This window comes from Salvelinus fontinalis, chromosome 13 (genome assembly GCF_029448725.1).
Source record: "Salvelinus fontinalis isolate EN_2023a chromosome 13, ASM2944872v1, whole genome shotgun sequence".
In the NCBI taxonomy this organism is placed as follows: domain Eukaryota; kingdom Metazoa; phylum Chordata; class Actinopteri; order Salmoniformes; family Salmonidae; genus Salvelinus; species Salvelinus fontinalis.
The window spans coordinates 55,584,948-55,592,301 of record NC_074677.1 but is presented as its reverse complement, the minus strand read 5'-3'; the positions used below and the strand labels follow the sequence as shown (position 1 = coordinate 55,592,301).

The following is a 7,354-nucleotide window of genomic DNA, read 5'->3' as shown; positions in this document are numbered from 1 at the left end:
CATGTTGCCTGGCACCATGTCTTAGTTGGTTGAAGTACCTCTCTAGTAAAGTGGAGTTCCTGGTTTTGTAACCCACAGTGGTTTTAAAATGGCAGCTTTGGTGTTTTAACTGATTTCCAGCCCGCCATCTAACTTTAGAAAGTTACTTTGACAGAGCCGGGCTATGTCCCGCACACGAAAAATGGTGAATTTGGCTTGTTAGCAAAATGGCTCTGTTGCGCAATGGATAGCGCATTGGACTTCTAGGAGAGATTGTTGAAGAGATTCAAAGGTTGTGGGTTCGAGTCTCACTAGATTCAAACATTATTTTTCTGTCTCCTCCTTCCCTGAACAATGGAATGGAAAGAGTGATCTGATACAAAATAGCAAATGGTCTAATCCTTGAGTTCCCAACCCTTTTCACCAAGGGACCTATTTTTCACACCTACATAATTGTGTGACGTGTCAATTTTTTTGGAGTCCGTAACTTATCTCTACCACCTTTCTCTGGTGCCTTTCGGTTGGCCCATTAGGCCAGTCAACCAAAAGTTGGTGGTATGAGCACACCCAAGTCCAACCTTCTTTTTGTTCAGCTTTTCCCTCAGCTGTCTGAACCGGGGGCCAAGTTTCTGAACTTGTCTTTGCATGTTGCCTGGCACCATGTCTTAGTTGGTTGAAGTACCTCTCTAGTAAAGTGGAGTTCCTGGTTTTGTAAACCACAGTGGTTTTAAAATGGCAGCTTTGGTGTTTTCACTGATTTCCAGCCCGCCATCTAACTTTAGAAAGTTACTTTGACAGAGCCGGGCTATGTCCCGCACACGAAAAATTGTCAATTTGGTTTGTTAGCAAAATGGCTCTGTGCTGCAATGGATAGCGTGTTGGACTTCTAGGAGAGATTTTTGAAGAGATTCAAAGGTTGTGGGTTCGAGTCCCACTAGAGTCAAACAATATTTTTTTGTCTCCTCCTTCCCTGAACAATGGAATGGAAAGAGTGATCTGATACAAAATAGCAAATGGTCTAATCCTTGAGTTCCCAACCCTTTTCACCAAGGGACCTATTTTTCACACCTACATAATTGTGTGACGTGTCAATTTTGTTGGAGTCCGTAACTTATCTCTACCTCCTTTCTCTGGTGCCTTTCGGTTAGCCCATTAGGCCAGTCAACCAAAAGTTGGTGGTATGAGCACACCCAAGTCCAACCTTCTTTTTGTTCAGCTTTTCCCTCAGCTGTTTGAACCGGGGGCCAAGTTTCTGAACTTGTCTTTGCATGTTGCCTGGCACCATGTCTTAGTTGGTTGAAGTACCTCTCTAGTAAAGTGGAGTTCCTGGTTTTGTAACCAACAGTGGTTTTAAAATGGCAGCTTTGGTGTTTTAACTGATTTCCAGCCCGCCATCTAACTTTAGAAAGTTACTTTGACAGAGCCGGGCTATGTCCTGCACACGAAAAATGGTCAATTTGGCTTGTTAGCAAAACGGCTCTGTGGCGCAATGGATAGCGCATTGGTCTTCTAGGAGAGATTGTTGAAGAGATTCAAAGGTTTTGGGTTCGAGTCCCACTAAAGTCAAACATAATTTTTTGTCTCCTCCTTCCCTGAACAATGGAATGGAAAGAGTGATCTGATACAAAATAGCAAATGGTCTAATACTTGAGTTCCCAACCCTTTTCACCAAGGGACCTATTTTTCACACCTACATAATTGTGTGACGTGTCAATTTTGTTGGAGTCCGTAACTTATCTCTACCTCCTTTCTCTGGTGCCTTTCGGTTAGCCCATTAGGCCAGTCAACCAAAAGTTGGTGGTATGAGCACACCCAAGTCCAACCTTCTTTTTGTTCAGCTTTTCCCTCAGCTGTCTGAACCGGGGGCCAAGTTTCTGAACTTGTCTTTGCATGTTGCCTGGCACCATGTCTTAGTTGGTTGAAGTACCTCTCTAGTAAAGTGGAGTTCCTGGTTTTGTAACCCACAGTGGTTTTAAAATGGCAGCTTTGGTGTTTTCACTGATTTCCAGCCCGCCATCTAACTTTTAAAAGTTACTTTGACAGAGCCGGGCTATGTCCCGCACACGAAAAATGGTCAATTTGGTTTGTTTGCAAAATTGCTCTGTTGCGCGTTGGACTTCTAGGAGAGATTGTTGAAGAGATTCAAAGGTTGTGGGTTCGAGTCCCACTAGAGTCAAACATTTTTTTGTTGTCTCCTCCTTCCCTGAACAATGGAATGGAAAGAGTGATCTGATACAAAATAGCAAATGGTCTAATCCTTGAGTTCCCAACCCTTTTCACCAAGGGACCTATTTTTCATACCTACATAATTGTGTGACGTGTAAATTTAGTTTGGAGTCCGTAACTTATCTCTACCACCATTCTCCGGTGCTTTTCGGTTAGCGCATTAGGCCAGTCAACCAAAGGTTGGTGGTATGAGCACACCCAAGTCCAACCTTCTTTTTGTTCAGCTTTTCCCTCAGCTGTCTGAACCGGGGGCCAAGTTTCTGAACTTGTCTTTGCATGTTGCCTGGCACCATGTCTTAGTTGGTTGAAGTACCTCTCTAGTAAAGTGGAGTTCCTGGTTTTGTAACCCACAGTGGTTTTAAAATGGCAGCTTTGGTGTTTTAACTGATTTCCAGGCCGCCATCTAACTTTAGAAAGTTACTTTGACAGAGCCGGGCTATGTCCCGCACACGAAAAATGGTCAATTTGGTTCGTTTGCAAAATTGCTCTGTTGCGCGTTGGACTTCTAGGAGAGATTTTTGAAGAGATTCAAAGGTTGTGGGTTCGAGTCTCACTAGAGTCAAACATTATTTTTTTGTCTCCTCCTTCCCTGAACAATGGAATGGAAAGAGTGATCTGATACAAAATAGCAAATGGTCTAATCCTTGAGTTCCCAACCCTTTTCACCAAGGGACCTATTTTTCACACCTACATAATTGTGTGACGTGTCAATTTTGTTGGAGTCCGTAACTTATCTCTACCACCTTTCTCTGGTGCCTTTCGGTTAGCCCATTAGGCCAGTCAACCAAAAGTTGGTGGTATGAGCACACCCAAGTCCAACCTTCATTTTGTTCAGCTTTTCCCTCAGCTGTCTGAACCGTGTGCCAAGTTTCTGAACTTGTCTTTGCATGTTGCCAGGCACCATGTCTTAGTTGGTTGAAGTACCTCTCTAGTAAAGTGGAGTTCCTGGTTTTGTAACCCACAGTGGTTTTAAAATGGCAGCTTTGGTGTTTTCACTGATTTCCAGCCCGCCATCTAACTTTTAAAAGTTACTTTGATAGAGCCGGGCTATGTCCCGCACACGAAAAATGGTCAATTTGGTTTGTTTGCAAAATGGCTCTGTGGCGCAATGGATAGCGCATTGGACTTCTAGGTGAGATTGTTGAAGAGATTCAAAGGTTGTGGGTTCAAGTCCCACTAGAGTCAAACAATATTTTTTTGTCTCCTCCTTCCCTGAACAATGGAATGGAAAGAGTGATCTGATACAAAATAGCAAATGGTCTAATCCTTGAGTTCCCAACCCTTTTCACCAAGGGACCTATTTTTCACACCTACATAATTGTGTGACGTGTCAATTTTGTTGGAGTCCGTAACTTATCTCTACCTCCTTTCTCTGGTGCCTTTCGGTTAGCCCATTAGGCCAGTCAACCAAAAGTTGGTGGTATGAGCACACCCAAGTCCAACCTTCTTTTTGTTCAGCTTTTCCCTCAGCTGTCTGAACCGGGGGCCAAGTTTCTGAACTTGTCTTTGCATGTTGCCTGGCACCATGTCTTAGTTGGTTGAAGTACCTCTCTAGTAAAGTGGAGTTCCTGGTTTTGTAACCCACAGTGGTTTTAAAATGGCAGCTTTGGTGTTTTAACTGATTTCCAGCCCGCCATCTAACTTTAGAAAGTTACTTTGACAGAGCCGGGCTATGTCCCGCACACGAAAAATGGTCAATTGGCTTGTTAGCAAAACGGCTCTGTGGTGCAATGGATAGCGCATTGGACTTCTAGGAGAGATTGTTGAAGAGATTCAAAGGTTGTGGGTTCGAGTCCCACTAGAGTCAAACATAATTTTTTGTCTCCTCCTTCCCTGAACAATGGAATGGAAAGAGTGATCTGATACAAAATAGCAAATGGTCTAATCCTTGAGTTCCCAACCCTTTTCACCAAGGGACCTATTTTTCACACCTACATAATTGTGTGACGTGTCAATTTTGTTGGAGTTCGTAACTTATCTCTACCTCCTTTCTCTGGTGCCTTTCGGTTAGCCCATTAGGCCAGTCAACCAAAAGTTGGTGGTATGAGCACACCCAAGTCCAACCTTCTTTTTGTTCAGCTTTTCCCTCAGCTGTCTGAACCGGGGGCCAAGTTTCTGAACTTGTCTTTGCATGTTGCCTGGCACCATGTCTTAGTTGGTTGAAGTACCTCTCTAGTAAAGTGGAGTTCCTGGTTTTGTAACCCACAGTGGTTTTAAAATGGCAGCTTTGGTGTTTTCACTGATTTCCAGCCCGCCATCTAACTTTAGAAAGTTACTTTGACAGAGCCGGGCTATGTCCCGCACACGAAAAATGGTCAATTTGGTTTGTTTGCAAAATTGCTCTGTTGCGCGTTGGACTTCTAGGAGAGATTGTTGAAGAGATTCAAAGGTTGTGGGTTCGAGTCTCACTAGAGTCAAACATTATTTTTTTGTCTCCTCCTTCCCTGAACAATGGAATGGAAAGAGTGATCTGATACAAAATAGCAAATTGTGTAATCCTTGTGTTCCCAACCCTATTCACCAAGGGACCAATTTTTCACACCTACATAATTGTCTGACGTGTAAATTTAGTTTGGGGTCCGTAACTTATCTCTACCACCATTCTCTGGTGCTTTTCAGTTAGCGCATTAGGCCAGTCAACCAAAGGTTGGTGGTATGAGCACACCCAAGTCCAACCTTCTTTTTGTTCAGCTTTTCCCTCACCTGTCTGAACCGGGGGCCAAGTTTCTGAACTTGTCTTTGCATGTTGCCTGGCACCATGTCTTAGTTGGTTGAAGTACCTCTCTAGTAAAGTTGAGTTCCTGGTTTTGTAACCCACAGTGGTTTTAAAATGGCAGCTTTGGTGTTTTCACTGATTTCCAGCCCGCCATCTAACTTTAGAAAGTTACTTTGACAGAGCCGGGCTATGTCCCGCACACGAAAAATTGTCAATTTGGCTTGTTAGTAAAATGGCTCTGTGGCGCAATGGATAGCGCGTTGGACTTCTAGGAGAGATTGTTGAAGAGATTCAAAGGTTGTGGGTTCGAGTGAAACATTATTTTTTTGTCTCCTCCTTCCCTGAACAATGGAATGGAAAGAGTGATCTGATACAAAATAGCAAATGGTCTAATCCTTGAGTTCCCAACCCTTTTCACCAAGGGACCTATTTTTCACACCTACATAATTGTGTGACGTGTCAATTTTGTTGGAGTCCGTAACTTATCTCTACCTCCTTTCTCTGGTGCCTTTCGGTTAGCCCATTAGGCCAGCCAACCAAAAGTTGGTGGTATAAGCACACCCAAGTCCAACCTTCTTTTTGTTCAGCTTTTCCCTCACCTGTCTGAACCGGGGGCCAAGTTTCTGAACTTGTCTTTGCATGTTGCCTGGCACCATGTCTTAGTTGGTTGAAGTACCTCTCTAGTAAAGTGGAGTTCCTGGTTTTGTAACCCACAGTGGTTTTAAAATGGCAGCTTTAGTGTTTTCACTGATTTCCAGCCCGCCATCTAACTTTAGAAAGTTACTTTGACAGAGCCGGGCTATGTCCCGCACACGAAAAATGGTCAATTTTATTATTTTCTAAATTTGTTCTGTGGCTCAACGGATAGCGCATTGGACTTCTAGGAGAGATTGCTGAAGAGATTCAAAGGTTGTGGGTTCGAGTGAAACATTATTTTTTTGTCTCCTCCTTCCCTGAACAATGGAATGAAAAGAGTGATCTGATACAAAATAGCAAATGGTCTAATCCTTGAGTTCCCAACCCTTTTCACCAAGGGACCTATTTTTCACACCTACATAATTGTGTGACGTGTCAATTTTGTTGGAGTCCGTAACTTATCTCTACCACCATTCTCTGGTGCTTTTCGGTTAGCGCATTAGGCCAGTCAACCAAAGGTTGGTGGTATGAGCACACCCAAGTCCAACCTTCTTTTTTTTCAGTTTTTTTCCCTCAGCTGTCTGAACCGGGAGCCAAGTTTCTGAACTTGTCTTTGCATGTTGCCTGGCACCATGTCTTAGTTGGTTGAAGTACCTCTCTAGTAAAGTGGAGTTCCTGGTTTTGTAACCCACAGTGGTTTTAAAATGGCAGCTTTGGTGTTTTCACTGATTTCCAGCCCGCCATCTAACTTTAGAAAGTTACTTTAACAGAGCCGGGCTATGTCCCGCACACGAAAAATGGTCAATTTGATTTTTTTCTACAATTGTTCTGTGGCGCAACGGATAGCGCATTGGACTTCTAGGAGAGATTGTTGAAGAGATTCAAAGGTTGTGGGTTCGAGTCCCACTAGAGTCAAACATAATTTTTTTGTCTCCTCCTTCCCTGAACAATGGAATGGAAAGAGTGATCTGATACAAAATAGCAAATGGTCTAATCCTTGAGTTCCCAACCCTTTTCACCAAGGGACCTATTTTTCACACCTACATAATTGTGTGACGTGTCAATTTTGTTGGAGTCCGTAACTTATCTCTACCTCCTTTCTCTGGTGCCTTTCGGTTAGCCCATTAGGCCAGCCAACCAAAAGTTGGTGGTATAAGCACACCCAAGTCCAACCTTCTATTTGTTCAGCTTTTCCCTCACCTGTCTGAACCGGGGGCCAAGTTTCTGAACTTGTCTTTGCATGTTGCCTGGCACCATGTCTTAGTTGGTTGAAGTACCTCTCTAGTAAAGTGGAGTTCCTGGTTTTGTAACCCACAGTGGTTTTAAAATGGCAGCTTTAGTGTTTTCACTGATTTCCAGCCCGCCATCTAACTTTAGAAAGTTACTTTGACAGAGCCGGGCTATGTCCCGCACACGAAAAATGGTCAATTTTATTTTTTTCTAAAATTGTTCTGTGGCGCAACGGATAGCGCATTGGACTTCTAGGAGAGATTGCTGAAGAGATTCAAAGGTTGTGGGTTCAAGTCCCACTAGAGTCAACCATAATTTTTTGTCTCCTCCTTCCCTGAACAATGGAATGGACAGAGTGATCTGATACAAAATAGCAAATGGTCTAATCCTTGTGTTCCCAACCCTATTCACCAAGGGACCAATTTTTCACACCTACATAATTGTCTGACGTGTAAATTTAGTTTGGAGTCCGTAACTTATCTCTACCACCATTCTCTGGTGCTTTTCGGTTAGCGCATTAGGCCAGTCAACCAAAGGTTGGTGGTATGAGCACACCCAAGTCCGACC

At 43.4% G+C, this 7,354-nt stretch overlaps 2 non-coding genes across 2 annotated transcripts; both read left to right on the top strand.

The window, feature by feature from the left end:
• Window positions 1-3,299: 3,299 nt before the first annotated feature.
• trnar-ucu (transfer RNA arginine (anticodon UCU)) lies at window positions 3,300-3,390 on the top strand. Its single transcript is given in 2 exon segments — window positions 3,300-3,336; window positions 3,355-3,390. It is a non-coding gene; the product is annotated as a tRNA-Arg (tRNA).
• Window positions 3,391-3,921: 531 nt separating this feature from the next.
• Window positions 3,922-4,012, top strand: trnar-ucu (transfer RNA arginine (anticodon UCU)). Its single transcript is given in 2 exon segments — window positions 3,922-3,958; window positions 3,977-4,012. It is a non-coding gene; the product is annotated as a tRNA-Arg (tRNA).
• The last annotated feature ends 3,342 nt before the right edge of the window (window positions 4,013-7,354 follow it).